This window comes from Zingiber officinale, chromosome 10B (genome assembly GCF_018446385.1).
Source record: "Zingiber officinale cultivar Zhangliang chromosome 10B, Zo_v1.1, whole genome shotgun sequence".
Lineage (NCBI taxonomy): Eukaryota > Viridiplantae > Streptophyta > Magnoliopsida > Zingiberales > Zingiberaceae > Zingiber > Zingiber officinale.
The window spans coordinates 71,632,479-71,660,144 of record NC_056005.1 but is presented as its reverse complement, the minus strand read 5'-3'; positions in this window follow the sequence as shown (position 1 = coordinate 71,660,144).

Here is a 27,666-nt window from a genome sequence, read left to right as displayed (position 1 = left end):
GTCAAATTAGAATTTAGCCTTATAGCTATATTCTAATTTTTTTTCCCTCGAATCGACTTTTGCTCGAAGTAGGTGCAACACCACTCGAGTTCGTTTTTATTATCCTTTACTCTCGCACTACTAATCCAAGACTCAGTCTTGGAATAGATTTTGTTGTTTCTGTTCTTTTAGATCTAAAATGGCCCAACAAGAAGGATATAGCACCGTTCGTCCCCCACTATTTTCCGGAGAAGACTTCGGGTATTGGAAGGGGCGAATGGAGATATACCTGGATGATCATCAAAACAGGACTGGAACTGCCAACTGGTACCGACGGTAAGCCTACACCCTGCGAAAATTGGGAGCCAGCATTTATCAAAAGGGTGGAAGCTGACGCAAAAGCCACCTGCACCATCCAATGTGGTCTTACCAAAGAAGAGCTCAACAGAGTCGGTCCATTCTCCTCCGCAAAAGAACTCTGGGAAAAGCTCATCGAACTCCACGAAGGCACTGACGACACTAAGGTAAGTAAAAGAGATCTTTTACTTAATAAATTATATAATCTAAAAATGCAGAAAGGCGAAACGGCGAGTTCTCTTCACGCAAGAATACAAGACATCCTTAACTCTCTTCACGGAATTGGCCAGAAGATAGAAAATCGGGACATAATAAGGTATGCCCTAAACTCGTTTCCAAGGAATACATTGTGGGCATCAATGGTAGATGCCTACAAAGTTTCCAAGGATTTATCTTCTTTAAAACTAGATGAACTTTTTAGTGAATTTGAACTTCATGAGCAGACTAATGCACAGCCTACCGAGAAAGGTATTGCGTTGGTTGCAGGTACAAGCCGAACCCGGGAACCGAGACCTCGACGGAGAACCGAACCAGCATCGGAAGCTGAACCAGACTCTGATGATGAAGAAGGTGACATTACAACCGAGCTGGTAAATCTCGTGAAGAAGCTCTACAAGACGAAAGGATTCGACAAAAGAGATCTAAAGAAGGCAGTGAAATCAAAGGAAGGCCCACAAAATACAAAGATGAAGTTTGAAGTTACATGCTACGGGTGTAACCAAAAAGGGCACATCAAAACCAACTGCCCTAACCTGAAGGAGGTCAAAAAGCAAAGAAGGAAAAAGGTCCTTAAGGCAACATGGGACGAATCTTCATCGGAGGACGACGACAACGAGCTCGAACAAACGAGTCTACTTGCATTAATGGCCCGGGACCAAGTCGTCGAATCCGGATGCGAGAGCGAGTCTGAGGCAGAGTCCGAGCAAAGCCACGGATCCGTATCCGTTTCCGAAGGACCAGACCCCGCTGTAAGTATCTCCCGGTTGAACACTTTAGTTAGCTATTTATTGCGCAAATTAGCTAAGTCAAACCTGAAGGTTAAGTCACTTCTAAAGGAAGTAAGTGTCCTTAAAGAAGTGGCTAAACCCTTACCTGACCAGAGTCAACTCAAGTTCAAAAACTTGAGGAAGAAAATTCAAATCTAACAAATCGGGTTAAAAATTTAGAAAATACCTTAGAACGGTTTACTTTGGGCTCCAAGAATTTGGACTTGATTCTTGGGACACAAAGAGTCGTCTACAACAGAACTGGGCTGGGATACAAAAGTAAATATAGATCTTATTTATCATTAATAAACAAACAAAGTGTTAAATCAGTCCAAGCATGGGTCTCCAAGTCTAACTTGGTCAATCAAGTTAGACCTGACCAATACTGGGTTCCAAAAGATCAAATATACTACCTCGATAGACCATATCGAGGCCATGATTCAGGGGGAGCAAAATGAAAAACAATCCTAAAAATTTAAAATTCAAAATTTAAAATTAAAAATTAAATTCAAAATTCAAAATTTAAAACTAAAATTAAACTCAAAATTCGAAATTTAAAATTAAAAATTAAATTCAAAATTCGAAATTTAACACTAAAATTAAATTTAAAATTCAAAATTTAAAATTAAAAAATTAAATTCAAAATTCAAAATTAAATTATCAATTCAAAACTCAAAATTAAAATCAAGTTAAGATTTAGTTAACACTGAAAATAAAAATGGAGGATCCAGACTCGCTGGCACCCCCAACTAAACTACCCGGTAGGGTAACTAAACCTAATCTACCCGAAATGGGTAAAACAAGAGTAGATTACCCGGCAGGGTAATTAAGGTTAGATTAAAACGGACTAAGGTTAACTTGAACCACAGTACTGGTGAAGTTTTTGGATGATAGTACGTTAGGGAAGCTTGGGCATGTCTAGGAAGATATGGCTTCAACCTGGTGCAATTGGCCAAGTGGAACTGACCGAAGCTACCCTTAAATGAATCCTGACTAGTTAGACCAAGGATTGGTATTAAGTTCAATGGGTAGGACTATTTGGAAAACCTCGAAGGCATGGTTACTTTAATGAGCTCCTTGTGACTCACCATAGCCCAGAAGTTTATCCAAAGAATGCTTACTTGTTGAACCCAAAGCCAAACCTGAATCTAACACAAAGTTAACCCAAACCTTAAAGTTGAATTATAATTCATCTCACAACAATTATAGGGTTCCCTGATTGACAATTTTAGATCGGGTGAGATGATTAGGAATTTAAATTATTTAAATTGACTTAACTTAAATCAAGTTATTTTAACTTGAATTATTTTCAAAACTGAAACAATTTGAAAAATCTTTTCAAAATTTATTTTTAAAACTCAATTTCAAAATTATTTAAAAAAAAAAAAAAAAAAAAACTTAATTTCAAAATTATTTTAAAACTTAATTTTAAAACTTAATTTCAAAATTATTCTAAAACTCAATTTCAAAATTATTTTAAAAACTTAATATCAAAATTATTTTAAAACTTAATTTGAAAATTATTTCAAAAGTTATTTTAAAAAACTCAATTTCAAAATTATTTTAAAAACTTAATTTCAAAAGTTATTTTAAAAAACTCAATTTCAAAATTATTCTAAAACTCAATTTCAAAATTATTTTAAAACTTAATTTTAAAACTCAATTTCAAAATTATTTTCAATTTCAAAACTCCTTCAAAATTTATCTCTAACAAGTTTACTTCAACTTAACTATCGTGCAATCCATTAAAACAATTCAACCACTTCCTATGTAGGAATTGGATCAATGGATGTTGGATAGTGGCTTCTCCAGACACATGACTGGAGATAAATTGAAGTTTACTAAACTCACATACAACAACTTAGGATCAGTTGCATTCGGTAACGAAGGTCAACTTAAGGTAATCGGAAGAGGTAATATCGAACTCAACTCCGATTTTATTATTCGAAAAGTCCTTTTAGTTGAAAATTTCAAGTTTAATTTACTAAGTATAAGTCAATTGTGTGATAACGGATACTTAGTAACTTTTGACAAAACCAGGTGTTTAGTTAAAAACATTGAAAATCCTGAAATCTTACTTAAGGGACTTAGGATAAATAATATGTATTCCATTAATCTACCAACATCCTCAACAAAGTGTTTTCTAACACAAGAAGAGGAAACTGCTTTGTGGCACAGAAGATTGTGTCACACTCACACTAGACTCATTTCAAAAATGAGTCAAAATGGTCTAGTTAAAGGTTTACCAAACCTAAAATTCATTGAAAATTCAATCTGTAATGCTTGTCAACAAGGAAAACAAACTAAGTCAACACACAAATCAACAAATCTTGAAAGAACCAGCTCCTTACTTGAGCTCCTTCACCTTGACTTATTTGATTCACATGGAGCTAAGTCACTAAGCAAGAACCAGTATTGCTTAGTAATAATTGATGACTACTCTAGATTTTCATGGGTAAAATTCCTAAAAACTAAAGATGAAACCTATGAAATATTTAGTAACTTTTGTAAATTAATAGAAAATGAAAAGATACTAAAATTAAAAGAATAAGAAGTGATCACGGAGGGGAATTTGAAAATCATAAATTTACCCAATTTTGTAAAATAAATGGATATCAACATGAATTTTCATGTCCTAGAACCCCCCAACAAAATGGTCTGGTGGAACGTAAAAATAGAACCCTACAAGAAGCCGCTAGAACCATGTTAAATGAATATAACTTAAATCACCAATTCTGGGCAGAAGCAATAAATACTGCAAATCATATTCAAAACCGAATTTTGATCAACAAATTTCACAAGAAAACCCCTTATGAACTATATTATCATAAAATTCCTAACTTACATTATTTAAAAGTATTTGGATGTAAAGTTCACATTTTAAACACTAAAGATTATTTAAGAAAATTCACACCCAAATCTAACAAAGGAATATTTTTAGGATACTCCTCAAACAGTCGAGCCTATAGAGTCTACAATCAAAACACCCTAAAAGTTGAAGAAACAACTAATATAATATTTGATGAAGAAAATAATCTACCAAATATAAATGAGAATGTTGATATTGATCCAAGAAATATAGAAGATGATGAAATTCAACCAAGTCTTCATAAACCAGAGGAACCAGCCCCTGACCCACTTACAAGACTAACTAGGGTCAGTACCTCTCACCCATCTGATCAAATTTTGGGTGATCCAAATCTAGGGGTAAGAACTAGATCCTCCTACAGAATTCACAATCAGATTGCCCTAATTTCTAAAATCGAACCAAAAACAATAGAAGAAGCACTACCTGACCCGGACTGGATCATAGCTATGCAGGAAGAGTTAGCCCAATTTGAGAGAAATCAAGTCTGGGAACTTGTATCTAAACCCTCAAATAAATCAATAATCGATACAAAATGGGTATTTAGAAACAAGCTAGATGATCAAGGCGAAATAATTAGAAATAAGGCTAGGCTTGTAGCTAAAGGATTCAGCCAAGTTGAAGGTTTGGACTATGATGAAACCTATGCCCCAATAGCTAGACTAGAATCCATTAGAATGTTGTTAGCCTATGCAGCAAACAAAGGATTTAAACTATACCAAATGGATGTCAAGTCAGCATTCTTAAATGGATTTATTAAGGAGGAAGTATATGTAAGCCAACCCCCAGGATTTGAGGACTTAGGATATCCTAATCATGTATTTAGGTTAAAAAAGGCCTTGTACGGACTTAAACAAGCCCCTAGGGCATGGTATGAACGATTGTCAAATCACTTAATATCCAAAGGTTTCAACCAAGGTCAAATAGATCCAACTCTATTTGTAAAAACTGTAGACAAAGACATCTTCATAGCTCAAATCTACGTTGATGATATAATTTTTGGATCAAATAACTCTAAATTTTTAAAAGAATTCACTAAATTAATGGAAAATGAATTCGAAATGAGCATGGTTGGTGAACTTAATTTTTTCTTAGGCCTACAAATAAAACAAACTAAAGATGGAATATATATTTATCAAACTAAATATGCAAAGGAATTAATTAAAAAATTCTGCATGGAAAATTCAAAAATAATAAATACACCCATGGCAACCAACATTAACATAGACTCTGACCCTGAAGGCAAACCAGTAGACCCAAAGTACTATAGGAGTGCCATAGGAAGCCTGCTTTACCTAACTGCAAGCCGACCCGACATATTATTTGCAGTTGGTATGTGCGCAAGATACCAGTCTTGTGCAAAAGAGTCACATTTAACCTATGTTAAAAGAATACTTAGGTACATTAAAGGTACTCTAAATATAGGACTCTGGTACCCTAGAACTTGCACCTTTGACCTTCTTGGCTACTCTGACTCGGATTACGCCGGATGCAAGTTAGACAGAAAAAGCACAAGTGGTAGTTGTCAATTTCTAGGACAATGCCTAGTAAGTTGGTCAAGTAGAAAGCAACATTGTGTGGCTTTGTCTACCACTGAAGCTGAATATATAGCCTTAGGTGAATGCACATCTCAATTGCTTTGGATGATGCACACTCTTAAAGACTATCAACTGAACTATCATAACACAAAAATCTCAATTGATAATATAAGTTCCATAAATTTAACAAAAAACCCAATTCATCACTCAAGGACTAAACATATAGAAGTAAAGCACCATTTTGTAAGGGATCATGTAGCTAAGGGTGACATTACACTCAACTATGTTGAGTCAAAATCAAATCTAGCTGACATCTTCACAAAACCCTTACCTGAACTTGAGTTCAGCTCACTTAGAAGACAAATAGGAATGTCTTTGGGTAGAATAGACAATGTTTGGTTATCATTTGCTTTTAAATTTCTAGGAAAATACTTATTTCAAAATTCCAATTTCTTAGAATTTTCAACATTTGGAACTAGCCTAAGTTTTCCCCTAGAAATCATGTTCCCCTAGATTAAAGCCAGAGCATCTCACAAACACCTAGGTCTACCTTGCTTGTGTTTGAAAAACTTAGAATGGCGTGAGATGCATAGGGTACAGCCTGAACTCAGGAATGCTTATATTTGTGCATCAATATGAGTCTGGGCGTTAAACACATCATAAATATTAATCAAGTTAAGTCTTCCAGCTCTAGACAAATCTAACTGGACCAAATGGACTTAATTTGACTAACCATGTGAAAGCTACTGCCCTCTAGGCAATCAGCAAGTAGCTAAAGGTTAGACAGTTGGAAAAATGTGTTTCAATTTAAGCATGATTATACTTTACGGTTCTAATCAAATTTCTTTACCTGATTATTTTAGGGCTCTGATACTTAATCAATTTAAACTTAATAATTTAATTTGACTCATGCTTGGACTGAAAACAAACTCCTACTACTCCCTCTGCCCTAAAAATAAATATGTTGTTCACAATGAGTATTCAAAACTCATTTACAGTTTTTTCAAAAACTTGACCATGAAATTGAATATTCAACTATTTTTCAAATCTAGTAAACTAATTATAACATTTTAAAGTGACCTCAAATTTTATAACTTCTAAGCAAAATTTTTTTTATTGAAAATTCAAATACTCATATCTTCAAACTTAGTTAAATTTTAAGAATAAGTTTACTACACTTAGTTTGATTGCATTTGGCAAAATATTTTCTCAATACAAATCATTTTGAAGCTGAATATATAGCTAAGTATTTTCAAATTTAGAAAATCCCAAAACTCAAAAAGCTAAATCGTTTTTTGTTCTTTTTCCCTCTTTTGAAAATTTTCCTTCAGAAAAATACAAATCTACTTTCAAACTAGTTTATTTTTTGATATATGGCAAAGGGGGAGAGTAGATTTAAAGTTAATGGAAAAATCAAAGTATTTAATAAAAGCAGAGAGTAGGTAAAGTTAATGGAAAAATCAAAGTATTTAATAAAAGCAGAGAGTAGGTAAATTAAAGTTAAATTCAAAGTATTTGATAAAAGGAGGGCTTTTATTAAGGGGGAGTCTAATATGTCAAAGTTCAAAGTTTCCAGCTTAACCTCTATTGCATTTGAAGTTTATTTACTTAAGCTTGGTTAACTTTATGCAGTTATTACATATGTTGTTTTTCTTAACTTTGAATTACGTGTTGCCATAATCAAAAAGGGGGAGATTGTTGGTGCGGGAAGCATCCAACGATCGAACCTAAGTTTTGATAATGGCAAAGGATTCAAAGTTAAGGTGCTTTGTTATCTGACAGCTTTTGCTGAGTGTTTCAGGAAAGTCCTAACTGCGGTTAGGCAAGGTAAAACCCTAGGGGGTGGTAACCCTAGGTCATAGGGGGTGGTAACCCTATGCGGAAAGTCTTGGCAGGTCGATGGCTTCAGGCAAAAGTCCTAGGGGGTGGTAACCCTAGGTGGAAAGTCCCGTATCGCGAACCGGTGAAAGTCCGAATCGGGTGGCGGATGTTCAGAAAGTCCGGAGCATCGGTGCCGAGCAAAAGTCCAGTCGATCCGGAGGATCGCACCGCAACAGGTAAAATCTCCGAGAGGAGTAGGTGAGGACGCGTTCCCATAGAGGGAACAGTTGGCGTCGGGTCGACCTAGGGTTTCGGTTGGAAACCCGACCCAGACAGTCCGGAGACTGTCATAATTTCATATTCATACTATTATGTTGTGTTAACTTTGTGTTGCAGGTATCTTTGGATTAACATACTTGCAGGTACCAAAATCACAAAGAAGGACTCGGATGAACAGTGTCCGAGGCGCCTCCATGGAGCTTGGAGGCGCCTCGGGTGCGAGCCAGGAAGAGGCCAGCGCAGCAGACTGGAGGCGCCTTGAATAGGGTTCAAGGCGCCTTGAACCGGAGGTTGAAGGCGCCTTGGATAGGCTGAAGGCGCCTTAAACCAGATAGAGTTCGACCAGGTCCGTGCTGATCCACGCGGGTGACTCGGCTCGTTCAAGGCGCCTTGGTGAACAGTGTAAGGCGCCTTGAACCCCCTTTATAAGGGGTCTCGACCAGCAGCTTCAGAACAGAACTTCCAAGCAATCCTTGTGCTGCGTGCTGCTCATTCAACGACCCTGAAGTGCTGTTACAAGTCCACGACGACCAGGAGCTTCGAGTCTACGATTCTGTCGTCGGTAAACTTGTTTTTAATTACTGTACTGATTGTAAATCTTGTACTCTTTTTCGTACTTATAAGTGTTGCCCACCGAAAGCGATCAAGGATCGCGGGCCTTCGAGTAGGAGTCGACCTAGGCTCCGAACGAAGTAAAACTATCTGTGTCTTTCTGTGATTGCATTCTTTACTTCCGCTGCGTATATTTACTTTGGTAGTTTTACGTTTCCGATACGACAAAAATAGCCGCGAGCGCTATTCACCCCCCCCCCTCTAGCACGATCTCGATCCAACATCTCATTTGGGCCTCATGCAGCCACCACTAGCAGTCGCTTGAGGCCACCAATGGTCACAAGTGGTTTTCGCCTGCCGCTAGCCATTGTAGTGGGCCTTTGCTTTCGTCTAGTGGATGCCTGCAGCCGCTAATGGCCGGGGCTAGCCACTACCAGCCTTGGCCGTTGGCGGCCTCCAGTGTAAAGAACACCCTTCTTACTACTACTGCTCTCTAAGGGTGACCGTTACTTAACTACTAACTCTACTTAACCGGTATGATCGAAAACACGAGGAGTCTCTACCGAAAAATTTCGACAGCATCTCCCCTGTACCGGTGACCATAAAATGAGATACATACATAGTATACTTCAGCCACAGGCAGCTGGAATATATATCAAACAACCACGCAGTTCATATTAACCAAAATAATCAACTCTCGCAAAGCACGATAAAACGATCCATAGAATAGCATGTACAAGTTCTAAATTCTTTTAACAATTTGACGAAAATAGTCTTAGTAAATTCTTGGCAAATCCCCAGATCTCTCCCATAGTCCTGACATCACACATCATCGAACACCTCCTTGTCGCCTTCCTTTACTATATCCTTTCCTTTCCTTTATCTGCAGTAAGAGGAAATGTAATCTATAAGCAAAATTGCTTAGTAAGCGCTATCTAACTCACAAAATCTCGATATGCATGTATATATATCTATAACATAAACTAACTGAATGCTTATTGAAAACTACTCATGCTCATCTAATAGTAAAGGAATCAAATAGGCTGAAATGCTAAATATGTAAAGCTACTCATGCTCTTCTAATAGTAAAAGAATCATAACAAACTGAAATGCTAAACATGTAAAGCTACTCATGCTCTTCTAATAGTAAAAGAATCATAATAAACTGAAATGATAAACATGTAAAGCTACTCATGCTCTTCTAATAGTAAAAGAATCATAACAAACTGAAATGGTAAACATGTAAAGTTAATCAGAATAACATGCTAGCATAAGGAAAACTAAAACTTGCTGAGTTTTAAACACTTTCTGAATCTTATTTCACTTGCTTAAAAACTTATTCTTTTATTTCACTTGTTTAAAACTTATACTTTAATACTTCAAAATAATAATCAACTTCTCTTAGGCCCAGGCGTAGTACCAAAGCGCGCTCCCTAATAGAGACTGGGGTAGCGAGCCACCAGTTCTACGAGGATAAAGACCTCGGTCTTACCAGGGCCAAGACCTCGGAATTGGTCACCTGGATTTGTTTAACGACAACCTCGGAAGTCGGGTACTAGCCTCTTCAAAGTAAAATATCTTAATTACTTCTTCTTTAAATGTCTTGACATTTTAACAAGCACCTTGTGTGTCAAAATCCCTAACATCTTGACTTTGGGATCAACTTAAGGCCTTGGCCTTTTTCTTTCTTTTCTTTATCTTCTTATACTTTCTTAAACCCAAAATACTGTTAGGGAATTTTTCCATATGCATCTATAAGTGAAATCAACTAGGTAACACACAATCATGCATATTGAAGTAGCAAAGAAACTTAAATCTGTATGCTTGGAATAAATAGTAGCAAGGATGCAAATCTAATAGTAAAGAAAGTTGCTCATATCCTTTAAAGAATTTAATAGAACTCTTAATTATTCCACTAAAATACATGGCTGCTCATGATTGTTAAAAATAGCAAAGGAAAACTAGAAAAAACTGCTCATGTGTATCTAGTAGTAAAGAAAACTGATCATGCTCAACTCATGGCAAATAAAAGCTGCACGTGCTCAATAATAGCAAATAAACCCTAGAAAATCTGCATATATGACTAATAAAATCTGCACTACATTATCTTAAATCTTGCTACAACATAACTAAAAAAAAAATAGTTAAATTCCCTTAGTAAAGACAAATCCATTAGCTCAAGCAAAAGAAATGTCATCTACTAAAATAATATTGCTGCTATCAAAAGTTGATACGTGAACATGATAATATACTAGAACATACAAGGAACCAAACATTATGCAATGCAGAATAATTCCTTAAACTACTCTTTAATTCCAAGCTATCCTAATGATGTACAAAACCGAAGCAAGGAAAACAAAGCCACTATACAGCACAAAAAGGATCTAACCAGATATGCTAAATATAAGGTTGTTCTTGTCCAATGCAAAGCATAACCGAACCCAAGCATCCCTCTGTGCAGTGCTACGGTAAGGAAACAAAAGCATAACCCTTCGACAGAAATCCACCAAAAACAGCACTACATGCTAAAAACTAAATTAAGGTCCATACAGAAAGGCTAAATATAGGGTTGCTCTTTTCAAGTTTAATAGAAAAACCTATGGTAGAAAATGCTATAATATACACGGTAAGATCAAACCACATGGATAAGGAATCTAATAGCAGAAGACAACTACATATCAAACACAATATCAAAACCTAAACAAATTCCCCTCTTGTATCCTTAATGAAACTCACGGCAGCAAACATGGCAGCAAGCTTCACAAGCAACAAACTTCACAGAAAATTCGAAAACAAAAGGAATAGGTATCCGGAACTATCCTACTGCTGGTGAGTAGCAACTTACTTCGCTGCTCTTAGACTTACAACCGAGCAAGAAAGGTTTCTAGGGTTTGCGGAGAAGCTTGAGTTTCCCCGGCCTCTTCCTCGTGCCTACGGGCCCTCCTGCTGAGGTGGTCTCAATTTGGTGAAGATCCGCTGGAAGGAGACCTTCGCCGGCCACCGGAGGGAGGAATCCTAGCTGCGACTGTGATTTCGCCCAAGAAGGAATCGCAGACGCCGCGTGAGGAGGAAGAAGAGAAGGGTTTTCGGGTTCGGTAAAAAGAAAACCTAAGTTCTCTTTTAAAACTAGGGTTTTATTATCTAACTACTGCTTAAATGTATTTCGTTCCATATTCATTCACAAAACGTTTGCGGAACAGTTGGCTAGCTAGATTTAATCAAGGTTTGGTTCGGCCGAAGGTCTCAGATTCGAATCTCGGCTTGGACATTTTTTTGTCGAAACTTCTTTCGTTTAATAAAAATACCAAACGACCTCCAAAAATTGCATAAAAATACTCTAAAAATTTCTAAAAATCACTAGAATATTTATATAGCATTTTTAAATATTTTTAAATTACTTTTAAAACTCTAATTGAGGAAATTTGGGTTGTTACATCCAGAGACCTTGGCTGCCACTTATTGGCCTTGGTCGGGGTTGACTTTATTACTAGCGGCCTCCACAGGCAAAGGTGGTCCCTTTGCGAGCCTGGCGATCCCCTGGCGGCTGTAGACAGGATTGTCTTGGTCACTAGCGGCCTTGCCGGGCTTGCTTTGCTGCAGATCTTGTACTAATCTTGCTTGGCTGCCGGGAGCCCGTGCCTACCTTGGCCGCAGTAGGCATGCAAGATTATATTTTTTAATTTGTGTACTCTATATTTGATTGTAAACTTTATATTGTTGTTTGTGCAGGTTTGTATTTGACGTTGCTTGGAGAGACTCGTTTTTGTTCACCTTTATAGGTATACTTATTTACACATGTTATTTTAATAATGATAGCATTAGTGTAGGAATGATATATTTTGATAATGATAGCATTAGTGTTGGATTAATATATTTTGATAGTGATAGAATAGTATAGGATTGATATATTTTTCTTTATTATATTTTAATTTCATTTGTATGTGAACTAAGTATGTATTGACCATTAGTGTGTTGTCTAGGAGTTTTTATTAATGTAATTTATTGAAAATAAGTAAAATTTTTTAACAAAAGAAGTTGGATGTATTATAAAAACTTACTTGAACGACGCAGTTTAGATGATGAGTTTATCACTGGGTTGAGATAGTTTTTAAATTTTACGTCTAGTAGTGTTGAGTTTATGGATAGTAATCAGATACGGTGTCCATATAGAAAGTGTCATAATGATAAATTTTTACCGGCTAATAAAGTTTCTGAGCATCTTTGTAGATTTAGTTTTACTCTAAATTACTATAATTGGACATGTCATGATGAACCATTCATATCTGATGAGGATTATTATGGACACAATATGCAAGTCTCTAGGGATCAAAGTTATTATAATCAATTAAATCCATATCAAAGAATGATATTTGATGCAGCGGGTCCGAATTTAATTCTTGAACCACATGGTGCTAGTTCTAGTTACCCTCCAATAGTTGAGCAAATGTTTAATACATATGCATCATCGTTAGAAAAGGTACAAGTACTAGGTGTCGATGAAATTGTGAATAATGAAACATATCTCAAATTTCAGGAAGTATTGAGTGCTGTAGATGAACCATTATGGGTTGGTTGTGGCAATCACACTAAATTATCATTCACCGCAAGACTATTGAATGTCAAGGCAGAGTTTAATGTGTCAGAAGATTGTTTTAATACCTTTGTTCAAACTTTTGAAGAGGCATTGCCCCGTGATAATATATTGCCTAATGATTTTTATAGTATGAAAAAACTTATGAAAGAATTGGGTCTTCCGGTGGAAAGAATTAATGTTTGTAGAGCTGGTTGTATGCTATATTGGGGAGATGATGCAGATGCAAATATTTGTAAATTCTGTAATCAAGATAGGTACAAGAGCACTAGAAGGAGTCAACAACGACATAAATCATACAGACAGTTATTTTATTTGCCTTTAACTCCTAAGTTACAAAGGCTTTATGCATCAAAGACCACTGCTAAACACATAACTTGGCATGAAAATCATCTAACAGAAGATGGGCTAATGTGTCATCCATCAGATGCAGAGGCCTGGAAAAATTTTGATAGAGCATATCCTGAATTTGTGAAGGAGACTCAAAACATTAGATTAGGTTTCTATGCTAATGGATTTGGTCAATTTGGTAAATCAAGAAGACAATATTCTTGTAGGCTAGTTATATTAACTCTGTATAATCTTCCACCTAGGATATGTATGAAAATACTGTACATGTTTTTAACATTGGTTGTGCCTGGCCCGTAAAATCCGAAGAAGTTAATAGATGTTTTTAGCAAGCACTGATTGGAGAGCTAAAACAACTATAGGATGAAGGTTTTCCTATATATGGCGTTCATACTAATCAGATGTTTGTAATGAAAGCTTCTCTTCTTTGGACCATAAATGACTTTCTGTCTTAGTATGCTATCTGATTAGAGTATTGCTGGAATCTTAGGATGCCCAATATGTATGGAGAGATTAAAGTCGATCAGATTGAAACATGGGAAGAAGTTGAGTTATTTTGATTATCATAGATAATTTTTACCACTAAATCATAATTTTAGAAGGAATAAAGATGAATTCACTAGAAATAGAATTGAAAGAATACCTCCACCATTAAGATTGACAAGTCAAGATATTTGGTATAGAGTCCTTCACTTTTCATCTATTATTGAAGAGCCGCATGGTACAACATCTGAATATGGAAGTACATATAAATGTACTAAACAATGTATATTATGGGATTTACCATATTGGTATAGTAATATGATTCATCATAATCTTGATGTAATGCATATTGAGAAAAATATTTTTAATAATCTCTTAAATATAGTGATGGATATTGTTGGAAAAACAAAAGATAATTTGAATGCAAAAAAGGATATGTGACTCATTTGTAGACAACCTACTCTTGATGTGGATGAAAGTAGCAGGGGATCAAAGCCGAAAGTTGTTTATACATTGAATAAAGAACAAAGACGTGTTGTTTGTGAATGGTTGAAATCATTAAGATTTCTTGATGGGTGTGTCTCTAATCTTGGAAGATGTGTTGATATACAAGAATGCAAATTGATTGCTTTAAAAAGACATGATTGTCATATTTTCATGCAAAGACTAATTCCTATTGCTTTTAAGGAACTTTTACCAAATTTTGTATCGGATGCTATTACAGAGTTAAGCATTTTCCTTCATGATATTTGCTTAATAGTTTTGACACATTCACATATGGAGAAGTTAGAGGGAAACATTCCAATCATTTTGTGTAATTTAGAAAGGATCTTTCCACCTGCATTTTTTGATTCAATGGAACATCTTTTGATTCACTTGCCATATGAGGCCAAAGTTGGAGTACCTATTCATTTTCGATGGATGTATCCATTTGAAAGGTATAACATCTTCTATACTTCATTATTCATGCATAAAAATTGATAATTTTTTTGTATATTAATATTAATACAAATTGTTATATTATAATCATATTCATATATCATTTGAAGAAAAAAGTCAAAAATAAGGGGCATATTGAAGTCTCTATTGTTAATGCATACATTATGAAGGAAGTAACAACTTTTGCATCATATTATTTTGAGTCTCAGGTTTAGACTAAAAGACAAAGACTTGGAAGAAATGATGAAGGTCCTATTGATCCAAATTTGAACTTTTTCTTAATTTTTAACTATCTTAGTCGACCAAGTAGCCCATGTAAGCAGAGATACTTAACTGATCAAGAATAGAGGGCAACCTAGAATATATTTTACTTAATTGTTCAGAAGTATCTATAGAATCGAAAATAATTTAGATATCTTCACAATGATATGATATTATCCACTTTGGGCCTAAGCCCTCTTGGTTTTGCTCTTGGGGTCTACCCAAAAGGCCTTATGCAAATGGATATATCTTTTTCTTATAAACCCATGATCTTTCGCATGTATTTTCAATGTGGGACTATCTTTGTAACCTTACAACCCCAACACTACCCCCTCAAATAAAGGACCACAGGATCCCCCTCAAGTATCGAGTTACTTTTGATTTGCTTAGGGGCTCCCCTTGAGTATCGGGTCACTCTTGATCTGCTCAAGGCCTCCCCTCAAGTATCGGATCACTCTTGACTTACTCAGGCTTCCCCTACTTCATTCAAGATTTCACCCACATGGTTCAATCTTAGATCATAGCTTTGACTCATGCTTCTTCTAGCGATTAGTCCGGTGAAGAGTAACCTCGCTCTGATACCAATTGTAGGATCGAAAATAATTTAGATATCTCTACAATGGTATGATATTATCTACTTTGGGCCTAACTCTCATGGTTTTACTCTTGGGCTCTACCCAAAAGGTGTCATGCCAATGGATATATCTTTTTCTGTTAAACCCATAATTTTTCCCATGTATTTTTAATGTGGGACTATGTTTGTAATCTTGCAATCCCAACAATATCGTCATATTTCAAGTTAGTGTATAGTTTCTATTATTTTCTTTTGTCGTAATTATTAGTGTTATACTTTAATTTTTATGATAGGATTTTCCAAAATTTATATTCTGAAATGCTGACACAAGAGTTTGAACACTTCTGTGATTAAGAATTTGCATCATGGTTCAAATCATATGTAATAAGTAGTTTTACCTAAATTTGGTCTACATATATCTTAACTTTTAAATGAATAACATATTCATTTGAGTTTAGGTTTATGCTAATCAAGCTCACCTTGAACAAGAAATGTTATTCCATCTTTCATGGGATCCAAAAGCAATGGTACACACTTGATTAGCATATTTCATAAATGGATATAATTTTTATACTCAAGAATATGAAAAAGAGAAGACTACAATGAATAGTGGGGTATGTGTTCAGGCATCTAATGATGGAGGTGCAAGCAATGATTTTTATGGTTTGCTGAATGAAATTATAGAGCTAGAATACCCTAGCCCAGAAATGCAAGTTATCTTATTTATGTGTCACTGCTTTAACCTGTCAAAGGGATGAAGGTGCACCCATGGTATAATTTGGTTGAAATAAATCATAAAAGATTATATAAGAGATATGAACCATTTATTTTGGCACAACAAACGATTCAAGTTTTCTATGATTTATATCCTAGTTTGAAATGAAAGTCCGAAAAAATAGTAAAACAAAAGCCCTAAAAAATTAAGGAACATTGGGAAGACATTGCATATCAACAAGAGGAAGTTGTAAATACATTTCAGACCAAGAAATATATTATTCTAACGTTATGAGATGCTAGTGGCATAGTGATAAATGTGCATGCCAGTGAATTTCATGAGAATGATGATGATGATGATGATGATGATGATGATGACGACGACGACTACGACGATGACGATGAGGAGGAGGAGGAGGAGGATGAAGATCATTTTTGACATGTAGGGTAAGTATTTTTATGATTAAATTTAACTTTTTTTGTAAATTTATAAAGTTCATAGTTCAATTAGTTGTTTATATACTATCATATTATTAACTTTATATATTTTATCTGTTTATGTTGTGTATGTTTTCTTATAGATCAGTAGAGGTGACATTATCGTTATAGATTTTGCACTCTCAGATATTCATTATGGATATGGTAAGTTTTTATATTTTTTCTTCATTAAATATAAAGTTTTTATTTACTTTATTTTAATTTGATTTTTTTGTTGTCAGTTTCAACGGGGTGGCCATAGACGACGAAGGTCTAGCACTGGCCAGACTGATTCACCATCTCCCAGCACAATACCTACGACCCCACCCCCGCCCCCCGAAGGCAAGACCTTCACATGGTTAGTCGCCAGCAAGACCTTCACATAGTCAATTGGCAGTAGGACATTCACATGGCCAGTCGTCGGCAGGACCTTCACATGGCCAGTCGCCAACAGGACTTTCACATGACCAGTCGCCGGTAGGACATTCACATGGCTAGTCACCTGCATGACCTTCCCATTCACCTTCTCCACTCTATTCGCCGGCATGATCTTCCCATTCACCTTCTTCACATCAGTCACTGATACCTGCTAGACACTCATCTATTGAGATTATTGACACTTGACCATATCTAGTTCCTTTGGGAGACTCGTAAGTATTAAAAATATTATAATTTTTGAACCTTCTTAATTATTTAATGTTGTTTATTTGTAACTTTATAATAGGTCCAAACATTCTATAAGTGTTGTTCGCGAGAGTAATCAACTTGTGAATAACTATTGGAGAGGGGACTCCATGTCATATTCAAGCACTCCAAGACCCACAAAGAACTCTGGTGGTCTGAGTTTAAGGTATAACTAGTTAATTTTATATTTGAAACAATTAAGTAAATATATAATCAATTATTTTCTTCCGTAATTAGTGGCAATTCACTTGAGACCCTTATCAAGAGATGGAAATTAGAAGAATTTTCAAAAAAAAAAACATGGCGATCACATTCAGCATGTATTGAGTCAGACCAAGAATAGTGGGGAAAAGCTAGCTTTCATCACATCGGATAATTGGATTAAGATCTCTAATTATTGGCAAACTAATGAGAGCAAAAGAAGAAGTCACCAGAATAAAATGAATCAAGCATATAATTCTGGAGAGTCATCTGCAATATATGCGGGAAGATATATAAATATCGAGGAACATTCATGCAGATTAGTAATTTTTTAACTCTATGTCAATTTTTTTAATCTATTTCAAACTATTACATTATTTCTAACTATATTATTTTTAGTCCAAGGAATTGGGAAAAGAGCTAGATTTTATAAATACTTTCGTCCAGACTTTTCAAAAAAAAAAAAGATAAAACTTGGAGCGAAGATAGAGCTAAAACCATTAAGGTTTGAGTTAATCTTTAATTTTAATTTATAACTTAGATTTTCTTAATTTTGTACCTGCTATAATTAAAATTTTAATTTTTCATAGGAGAGATATGATCAACTATTGCTATCATAGAGAAGTTTAGGTGATGACAATGACAATGCCTTATCTGAGCCGTCTGTTACTAATAATTTGGAGTTATGGCTAGAGGCATCTAGGGGAGTCAAAGTGGGAAGGATATTAGGTATGGGTTGAGCAAAATCCATCATGTTCCTCATAGATCTTTTTGTTCTTCTACCCCACAAGCAGTAACGGCACATATCCATGACTTAACTGAAAAAGTTAATAATTTAAAAGGCATAATACATGAAAGAGATCAGCAAATTCAAGAAATACAAAACAAAACTCACAAAGGGATCAATATATAATAGCAATGCGCTGTCAATAAGAATTTCTTAGGCGATAATTTTAGCAATTTATCTCTAGTCCAAGTTATATTACTCCCGGTACTAGTGATGATGCTACCGAGGACAACGACAACAATATTGCATGAATCTTTGTAATTAGTATTTTTTTTATTTTATTGAGATTGTAAATTCTTTATTTTTATATTTTTTATTAGTACTATTATTTTGTTTCAAATAGGGTTGGTGAGGCTAAGATTGGAAATATATATAAAAATACGTAACTCTTTACATATTTATTTTTGTATTAGTTTATAGGATTTTCATTTTGTTAAAAATGATACTTTTTATTTATTTATTTTCTGATGCAGGTAGCAGAAGAAGATTGGAATGAGAATGCTTTCTTGAGTACTAGATTATCCTCTATTTTATCTTTCCCTAGTTTTGAGACATTGTTGTATGAGATTGCTAGATATTATGTTTGTTATAACTTGGTGGTAATTATTTATGTTGTTGTATTGTTGACTATGCTAACTTGGTTAGTTGTATTGTAACTTGGTCAGTTGTTAGTCATATGTTGTATTGAAACTTGGTTGATTAAACATATTATTTGTTAGTTGTATTTGGAGATATGGAACATGTTTGGATATATTTGATATGATGAATATTTTGGTTTATGCTATTGTGTGTGTATTCATTTTTGTTATATTTGTGTGCCAATTCAGTTTTGTTGTATTCAGTGTAATTTGTATATATGGTAAATATTGAAAAAAAAATATTAGTAATTTGTATTACGTTTGCAACGAATTTTGCGATGAAAAAATATTTGTTGCAAATCTATCATAATAAATTATTTGTTGCAAATCTATTGTAATATACTATTTTATTGAAATTTTTTAACAAAAATTAATATTTATCACAATCTGCAACGAATTTAGAATTCGTTGTACATTTGCAATGAATTTAGAATTTTTCTTAGATTTGCAATGAAATTCAGAATTCGTTGCAAATTCCGACGAATTCTGAATTCGTTGCAAATTGATATGAATTCAGAATTTGTCGCAATTTGCATTGAATTTTGATATTCGTTGCAGATCTACAATGAATTCAGAATTTTATTGTAAAAATTAGAATTTCGATTGTAGAGAGGTTTGCGACGAAATCTTTTTTTCTTGGCAAAATCAGCAATAAATTTTGCAACGAATAAGATATTCGTTGCAAAATTTACAACGAATTTTCAATTTTTCGTCGCAAAATTTAAGGACGACTGATTTGCGACGAATTTTTTTATCGCAAATTTTGTTGCAAATGCATTTTGCAACAATTTTTTTTTGGAAATTCATTGTTAAATTCATCCCTAAATGACTAATTTTTTATAGTGATTGGGTAGTTAATTGGGTTGATATAGTAGATTGGGAGGTTAACTAATGGTCCAATAAGAAAGCCAGAAGAAGACCATTAACCATACATGGATAATACTACAATGGTTAGATGGTCTAGGAGTAATCATAAATTTGCTGACTAACTAAAAATTGAGTTGATTGAAGTATCTATCATAACATAGTAGGTTGATGTAATTAGAAAAATAGTCAATTCGCTTAAGTCATAAGTCGATTACGTTCGTGTTGGAAAATAAAATTTAGGCTAAAATCAGGGGCATTGGAAAGATATAAATATGGTGGCAAAAGACGAATACGCTCGTCCCCAGCGCATCCGTCAATCCATCCCAGGGTCAACACGGAGGAGCTAAATCATGACCGACTACTAACTTTTGGAAAAATATAAATATATACTAACTGGAACTAGTCAACAAAGCTATAAATATGCACTAAGCAAAGCTCATCAAAACTACTTAAACTCCGATCTCATTTCTTTGGTGTTGTCTTTTCTTGATATCCACACTTTATATTCTATTCCTTATACTCAACTTTCATTCCTGTAAAAATGAAAGTGTGTTTCATCGCCTCTTTTTGAAATCATTCCTTGATTAGTTGTGTTCGACTAGAATGTTTTTTTTGTGTTTGACAAAGAGTTTTATGTCAGGTTTTTGCTATGGTACTGATGTGGGCATAGAGTGTGTAGGGACTTGGTAACATGAACAGGAAGCTCGTAGAGCGTGTGACTCAACATGTAGATAGTTTGATAATTTTGGTGAGAGATGCAAGAGGTGGACTTCCTAGGTGAAATCGAAAGAAGAGTAATTGAGGATCTGATGGAAGGTGAACTCTTAGATGATTTAAAGACATAACAACTAGAAGTTAATAAGTTGTGTGAGATCGTGTAACTTATTATCTCTGAGTTCACAATTTCTTATTAGATAAGCTTAATAGAGAGCCTTCGACAAGAGAACATGAATTTCTGATCGTAATCTAAGCATGAGCTTGATCTTAGATGATCCTGTCCGAGCGCTGAGTCGACGGACGCTGGGGACGTGGCACGCTCCGCTGTCTCCGACTGATGGTGTAGCTTTCCGACGAACCTGCAAAGAAGCTGAGACGGGAGGGGTTTCCCAGCGACGGCCCTCCGACGCTCAAGTCAGGCAACGAGAGAGGCAGCGTAATGAAGCTACAGTAGAGATGTATGCATACCTTCATCAACGTCTGGGAGTCCTTATATAGGACCCCGGGGAGGCGCGGGCACGCTTCTCTATGCATGTACGCTTCCCCAAACATACTTTAACAAGCCTCTATCAGAAAAGTACCTCTGGCGTCATTCCGCAACCGTCCAAGCATATCCCGGATGTGATGGTGGAAGCTTCTGTCGTATGATCCTTTGTACGGCTCGGCCGCCAACTCTGCTGCTTGTCGGTGGCAGACGTCTCGAAGATGATGTTATCCCCTGTCTCCTTTGTCCTCTTGCTTTCCCTGTCTGTTCCAGGGCCGAGCGGGTCAGCCGCTCGGCAGGCATATAACTTTTGCCTCGGTCGTATGCTCGGATGATACTGCTCCCGCCTGTGTTGCCTTGTGTACCGGTCGAACGGACATCCCGCTCGGGGCTTGAACCTTTTTACCTTGAGCATCGGAAACTCGACCCCCAGTCGGGTTGTCTTCCTTTGGTTCGGGAGATTCATGGCCGGTCGGTCAACCCACTTCATCCGGTCGGCCGGTCGGCCGAATCTCAGGGTTGAATCTCTTGACCTTTGACCTCCACGTGTCGTTGACCTTCCGCCAATGAGGATCCCCCGTCCTTATCACCGAATCACATGCCTCCCCTTCAAGTCTAGTCGAAGGAGGCGTTAAGTCCGACTGACTGGACTGTCGGTCGACCTGAATGACATTGCCCTGCCACTCTGGACTGCTCCTCCCACGACCGCTCGGCTCCTTGCGAGCGCTGGGTTCACTTCCGCGTTGACGGTCATTGCTGATGTCCTTCGGATCTCCTTGGGATTCGTGCAAATCCCCTCCATTAAGACTGAGCATGCGCGCTGCGTGTCGTAATGGTGCTCATTAAATGCGCCCCTATGGCAGGATGCCACGTGGCGCCTTCGCTGGCGTCATCGTACGACTCGGGGACGTGTCCGATGAGACATCGGTGGTTTGAAATAAACAACTCGATGCGAGCCTTGGATCCTGTGACCTGCATCCGACGGTCGAGGCCGATCGGGCTCGACCCTATAAAGTCTTCACCTTCTTCCTCCGCCACACCCTTGCTTTCGTGTGTCCCGTATCTCTCCTCGGTGCTTCAGCATCCCATTGTCTCCAGTTCTCTTCTCCGATGATTCTCCGCCATCTTCCTTCGGTCCTCAACTCCTTCGTAAGGTTCTTCCTCTTTTCTTCCTTTCATCCTTGTGTTTTCTCCGCGTTCTTGGCCGTGTTTCGTCCCTTGGTTTCTGTTTTGCTCCTTTCTTCGCTTGCACATTTACTTTCCCTTTCGATTTTTGCTTCCTCCATTCCTCTGGCGATGCCAAGCTCCTCTCAGCCTGCGGACCCAGCTCTCGGCCCATGGTATACCACCATGGAGTCGCGGTTCGATCGGCGCGATGTTGAGAGCCTGTTTAACGCCTATGATATCCCTTCCGACTTCAAACTAATATTACCTTCACCTTCTGCTCGGCCCCACAGACCGCCGCATGGCGCCTTTTGTCTCTTCCGCGACCAATTCGTAGCCGGTCTGTGGTTTCCCCTCCACCCCTTCATCGTCGAAGTTTGTAACTTTTTTGCCATTTCGCTCGCTCAACTGGTCCCCAACACCTTCCGCCTCCTGTGCGGGGTTGTGGTCTTATTTAAGATACACAACATTCCCCTCCGCCCGGAGATCTTATACTATTTTTATTACCCCAAACAGTCCGAGCCGGGCACTTATCTATTTCAAGCTCGGCCCGGCTTAGTCTTTTTTGATAAGTTGTCTTCCTCCAACAAACACTGGAAGGAGAATTTTTTCTACCTTCGTGTTCCCGAGCGGTTCCCCTTTCTTACGAAATGGCAGGTCGGACCGCCCGTCTCTCCCGAGCTGAAGAAATATAAGACCTGACCGGACTATCTTCAAGCAGCGAATCTGCTAGCCGGTTTGAAGCTTGACATCAATAAGCTCCTACCTGAAGGAGTGATGTACATATTTGGTTTGAGTCCGAGCCGGACCCCTCTCCCGAGCAGCTTTGGTAAGAACTTCACTTGTACATTTGCCTTGAGTTCTAACTGATTTCCTTCTCTTCTCTTTGCAGCGAACATCGTAATGGAGTCGGTGCTGTTTGGAATTCTGAAGAAGAAAGCAGCCGCGCTCGAAGCGGCAGCGGCCAAGGAAATGGAGCAACTGGGCATTGCTCCGGTCGGCTCTCATGAGGACGAGAGCGAGGCGCAAGCTGGCGAGTCGGCTGCTTAGGCTTCGCCTGCTAAAGCTCCCGGAGGCGCAACTTCTGGCAAAGAACCGGTCGTTCGGGAGGAAAGATCCGATCCAGAGGATGAATTCCCGCTCAACAGGAAAAGACGGAGAGTTGAGAAGCCCCTCCGTTCAGCAACCTCTGCTGTGCAAGCGTCCGAGCGGACGGGCACAACCTCTCCACATGACCAAGCACCATCGGTCGAGGCGCTATCTTCCGACCGGACCCCTTCTCAGCTGGAGGCGCCTGCAGCTCCCGTAGAATCGGTTCCGGTTGCCTCCCTTCCTCCTACACCGCGTCGAGCCCTCCGCTCGGGCATTTTGTCAACATTCTCCAGCCCGGCATCTGATCCTCTGGCGTCCGCTCAGACGACTCTGGGCCGGCGCCGCACTGTTAGGGCCACTTTGCACCTCCCCACCGAAGCGTTCATGGCTGAGTCCGATCGGCCGACGTCCCCCGAGCATATGATCACTATGAAGGGGCCTCTCGCTGAGATGTGGGCGGACGCTAGGGCCCGTGTGGCCATGATACCGATCGACAAGCTGGCCGACAACCACATGCAATATTCCACTGGCGTAAGGTTTACTTCTTTATGTGGTTTTCCCGATTGGCCTCCTTAATCTTTTATTGTCCATCAGCGCTGGGTGGAAGAGATTGCTATCTCCAACCGCTTGGCGATGTTGGAGGATGAGCTGAAGAGACTGAAGAGTCAGGGCGGCCCGTCATCCTCCCGAGGCCCTTCTTATGCCGAACTGCAGAAGGAGCTTGACAAAACCAAGGCTCTATTAGAGGCCGAGAGGAAGAAGACGGCCGATCAGGCCTACATGTTGGACCAGCTAGACAAGAAGGTCAAATCCTATGACCGCAAGATTGAGCTGGACACCACTCGGAAGAACACCGCCATCGCCGATCTGGACAAGAAGAACGTGGAAGCCCGCGCTCTGGAGCAGCGCGTGAATGAGCTAGCCGAGCTACTAGAAGGCGAGCAGAAGGGCCACTCGGAGGAGGTGACTAAGCTCAAGGGAGATTTGAAGGACCTACAGGCAGCTCTTGATGCTTCCCGTGATGCCTTCAAAGAGTACTAGGAGGCAGAGCCGGGCCGCGTCGCCGCCTTGAGGCAAAACTACATCCGCTCGGTGGAGTTTGTAGAGAAGGTGTGCGACCGGCTAGTCATCGCCTTTGAGTTGGCCATCATGGCCACAGCGGATTATCTGAAGACCAAGGGTCAACTCCCCGAGTCAGTGGTCATCCCTGCGACGGAGCACGCAACGCTCCTTACTACCATCCCAAAGCATGTCTTCGACTTCTTTGAGTGAAGTATTTTTAGGAGTTCTTCCGATCGGCATGTCTTTTATTTTCATGTGGCATTTGTAACTCTCCAATATTATCTTTAAATGAATGCCCGTTCATGCTGTGTTAACCCTCCATTTTGGGTGTTTCTTTTAACTTTGTCGACCGACCGTTAGACCTTTTACCCGCAGGGAATTTATTAACCTCTTTGCTTTACCGATCGATCAAACGCCCATCCATCTTGCCTGAGATTTCTATGAGCTTTTCGCTATAAGTGTTTTTCTTTGCCTCGCCGATCGGTCAAACGGAAAATCGTTACCGTTTCTCATGGACCTCCCGTCAACGTATCGTTGAAGAGCCTCAACGCGACGCTGCCTCATCTGGGGGGTTTATAGTCGCCAGTCCGACTCTAGAGTTTAACATCGCCGCTCGACGGTCTTCAAGCCGGGGGTATTATAGTTGCCGGTCTGACTCTAGAGTTTAACGTCGCCGCTCGACGGTCTTCAAGCCGGGGGTTTATAGTCGCCGGTCCGACTCTAGAGTTTAACGTCGTCGCTCAACGGTCTTCAAGCCGGGGGGTTTATAGTCGTCGGTCCGACTTTAGAGTTTAACGTCGCCGCTCGACGGTTTTCAGGCCGGGGGGTTTATAGTCGCCGGTCCAACTCTAGGGTTTAACGTCGGAGCTCGACGGTCTTTAGGCCGGGGGGTTTATAGTCGCCGGTCCGACTCTAGGGTTTAACGTCGGAGCTCGACGGTCTTCAGGCCGGGGGGTTTATAGTCGCCGGTCCGACTCTAGGGTTTAACGTCGGAGCTCGACGGTCTTCAGGACGGGGGGTTATAGTCACCGGTCCGACTCTAGGGTTTAATGTCGGAGCTCGACGGTCTTCAAGCCGAGGGGTTTATAGTCGTCGGTCCGACTCTAGAGTTTAACGTCACCGCTCGACGGTCTTCAGGCCGGGGGGTTTATAGCCGGGGGGTTTATAGTCGCCGGTCCGACTCTAGGGTTTAACGTCGGAGTTCGATGGTCTTCAGGCCGGGGGGTTTAGAGTCGCCAGTCCGACTCTAGGGTTTAACGTCGGAGCTCGATAGTCTTCAAGCCGGGGGGTTTATAGTCGCCGGTCCGACTCTAGAGTTTAACGTCGCCGCTCGACGGTCTTCAGGCCGGGGGGTTTATAGTCGCCGGTCCGACTCTAGGGATTAACGTCGGAGCTCGACGGTCTTCAGGCCGGGGGGTTTAGAATCGCCGGTCCGACTCTAAGGTTTAACGTCGGAGCTCGACGGTCTTCAGGCCGGGGGGTTTATAGTCACCTGTCCGACTCTAGGGTTTAACGTCGGAGCTCGATGGTCTTCAAGCCGGGGGGTTTATAGTCGCCGGTCCGACTCTAGGGTTTAACGTCGCCGGTCGACGGTCTTCAAGCCGGGTGGTTTATAGTCGCTGGTCCGACTCTAGAGTTTAACGTCGCTGCTCGACGGTCTTCATGCCGGGTGGTTTATAGTCGCCGGTCCGACTCTAGAGTTTAACGTCGCCGCTCGACGGTCTTCAAGCCGGGATTTTTATAGTCGCCGGTCCGACTCTAGGGTTTAATGTCGCCGCTCGACGGTCTTCAAGCCGGGTGGTTTATAGTCGCCGGTCCGACTCTAGAGTTTAACGTCGCCGCTTGACGGTCTTCAAGCCGGGTGGTTTATAATCGCTGGTCCGACTCTAGAGTTTAACGTCGCGACTCGACGGTCTTCAAGCCGGGGTTTTTATAGTCGACGGTCCGACTCAAGGGTTTAACGTCGCTGCTCGATGGTCTTCAAGCCGGGTGGTTTATAGTTGCCGATCCGACTCTAGAGTTTAACGTCGCCGCATTGAATTTTGATATTCGTTGCAGATCTACAATGAATTCAGAATTTTATTGTAAAAATTTGAATTTCGGTTGTAGAGAGGTTTGTGATGAAACTTTTTTTCTTGGCAAAATCAGTAATGAATTTTGCAACGAATAAGATATTCGTTGCAAAATTTACAACGAATTTTCAATTTTTCGTCGCAAACTTTAAGGACGACTGATTTGCGACGAATTTTTTTATCGCAAATTTTGTTGCAAATGCATTTTGCAACAATTTTTTTTTGGAAATTCGTTGCTAAATTCATCCCTAAATGACTAATTTTTTATAGTGATTGGGTAGTTAATTGGGTTGATTTAGTAGATTAGGAGGTTAACTAATGGTCCAATAAGAAAGCCAGAAGAAGACCATTAACCATACATGGATAATACTACAATGGTTAGATGGTCTAGGAGTTATCATAAATTTGCTGACTAACTAAAAATTGAGTTGATTGAAGTATCTATCATAACATTGTAGGTTGATGTAATTAGAAAAATAGTCAATTCGCTTAAGTCATAAGTCGATTACGTTCGTGTTGGAAAATAAAATTTAGGCTAAAATCAAGGACATTGGAAAGATATAAATATGGTGGTAAAAGATGAATTTGCTCGTCCCAGCGCATCCGTCAATATTCCGTCCCAGGATCAACACGGAGAAATTAAATCACGGACGACTACTAACTTTTGAAAAAATATAAATATATACTAACTGGAACTAGTCAACAAAGCTATAAATATGCACTAAGCAAAGTTCATCAAAACCACTTAAACTCCGATCTCATTTCTTTGGTGTTGTCTTTTCTTGATATCCACACTTTATATTCTATTCCTTATACTCAACTTTCATTCCTGTAAAAATGAAAGTGTGTTTCATCGCCTCTTTTTGAAATCATTCCTTGATTAGTTGTGTTCGACTAGAATGTTTTTTTGTGTTTGACAAAGAGTTTTATGTCAGGTTTTTGCTATGGTACTGATGTGGGCATAGAGTGTGTAGGGACTTGGTAACATGAACAGGAAGCTCGTAGAGCGTGTGACTCAACATGTAGATAGTTTGATAATTTTGGTGAGAGATGCAAGAGGTGGACTTCCTAGGTGAAATCGAAAGAAGAGGAATTGAGGATCTGATGGAAGGTGAACTCTTAGATGATTTAAA